Here is a 2,192-nt window from a genome sequence, read left to right as displayed (position 1 = left end):
ATGGGGAAATCACCTCCTTTCCCCCGCCTCATTTCAGAATTGTGTGCAAGTCGCAAGACAGTGTTCAGGGGTTCATGGGTACTGCCTACTCCCAGCTGCCCCTCTGTCTTCTTCATGTAAATTGCAAGTCACGAGGAGGCACCATTGCCAATATGCTCCGCCCACCTAACCAAGAAACCCAGTTTGAGCTTGTCTGCCTGTGTTGTTGCAGGGGCAGTGTCTTCTTTGCCCAAAAGGTGGCAGGAGAGACTCACTTCAAACGATAGAATCAACTGCTTAAGTAGAAACCAGCATGGTAGTTACTGTCATAAAGTGCAGCTCTAACAGAAGGTGTGCCTGAGATGCCCCTTCCAGTAATACACAGAATTTTGATTGAGGGCCCAGCCGATGGGTTGGTGGATTTCTCCTCACATGCCACAGCAGCTTCCAAAGATAGTGGTGTGAGGAGCTGGCTGTGCAAGCAGAGCAAGATTTAAGGTAAGAAAACACACCTGTTAGGAGTGGGATTTGAACCCACGCCTCCATGAAGAGACCAGAAGACTTAGCTTCACTGAAGATCAAGCTCTCTTGAGTTTGGCACCTTAGACCACTCGGCCATCCTGACAGCCAAAACATTGTGCAGGTCTGACTCTTCAGTCTGCACTTGTTGATGCTGCCGCTTGCAATGTTCCTATCAAAGTCGCAGCTTTAAAGGCCCCACAATATAACATGGCCAAGAAAAAGAAAAAAAAACAGAACAAGAAACAAGGCACATGCACGACCACCGAGGGATGCAGATAACTTTTTATCGTCCTGCAATAGTAAAGCACATTTTACACAGGTCACAAGTTTTTAAAGGTCATTTCTGTCTAAGTGTGCATTGAGAGAGACTGAGGTTTTAGTGAGCAAACACAAAAGCTACTGCTGCCCAGTGTCGAACCGGGAACCTTTTGCGTGTGAGGCAAATGTGATAACCACTACACTACAGAAACAAGCTTGCTAGCTTGACTGATGGAGCACAGTTCCCCTCATATGTTTGCCCGATTTCCTCTATACTTGATCAGCAGTTGCTCAGAATGCGAGGGGTAAGTGTGAAAATTGCAGCGGTGTCAGCCAGCATGCATACACTCAGACGTCCTGAAAAGTCACAGCTGCGGGCAGAGACAGACAAATATCTGATGCCTAAATGCCAGGAACGCAAGCCTGTGAAATCATCACACAGGGCGCACTGAGAGCAAGCAGGAAGGAAGCCAAGGCATTGTAATCCATTTTTCGCCTGAGGCAAAAAATATGTTTTGCGCAACAATGCTTCGAGTGGAATGAGAAATGTTGAGGGGTTGTGTATTTTGAGCAGGATTTGATTGTTTTCCGCTAAAATGGGCTTGTCCGGGATTTGAACCCGGGACCTCTGGCACCCAAAGTGAGAATCATACCCCTAGACCAACAAGCCTGGGCACAGAAGTGCTACGGCTCCCACCCTGCTCCGAGGGTTGGTGGCAGAGAGTGGGAGACTACATCCCAAAGCAAGAAACGCCACATGGTGCTCTCTTCTGCAGTATGACTAGAGTCATTTGCATGGTCGTCATCGAACATGACATAAAAAGCCTCTATCCTTTAGACATTTTGTCCCAGATTTACAAGAAAATCACTGAGCGTGACGCTGTGCAAAATTTGCAAGCCCCACGCTCCGTCATTTTCAAAATGCAGGGAAGCGCCGTATTTAGTAGAATACAGCGCACCCCTGTGCTTCCCCCTGCACCAGCTCTAAATTAGCTGCTGAGCGCCAACGCAGCCGTTCTTGCACCATGGTACAAGGATGACTGCGTTGAGGGGGAAATTGTTTTTGTGCAGGAAGGGACTCCTTCCTGGCCAAAAGAAAAATCTTCAATGGTGATTTGCTCTTACTTCTATGTGTGCTGCATAATGCAGCACACATAGAAAGAGAAAAAACAAGGTGAAATTAAAACATTACCCCTGGGATGGCATTGGATTTTGGCGCTGACGCAGATTTACGACAACTCCTAAATCTGGAGCAGCATCAAAATGCTATGGTGTTGCTGTGGCACACTCACAGCAACACCCATTGCACGCCCCTTCCAGGGAAAGCGCTGAATGCTAAGGTGCCGTATTTACAAGGTGGTGTTAAGCCACAAAAAGTGGCTGAACGCCATCTTGTAAATACCGCGCAGAGCATAGTGCCACTGGGGCGTCAC

The sequence above is a fragment of the Pleurodeles waltl genome, unplaced genomic scaffold (genome assembly GCF_031143425.1).
Source record: "Pleurodeles waltl isolate 20211129_DDA unplaced genomic scaffold, aPleWal1.hap1.20221129 scaffold_91, whole genome shotgun sequence".
NCBI lineage: Eukaryota > Metazoa > Chordata > Amphibia > Caudata > Salamandridae > Pleurodeles > Pleurodeles waltl.
The sequence above is the reverse complement of the archived record's forward strand: the minus strand, read 5'-3'. Positions refer to the sequence as shown.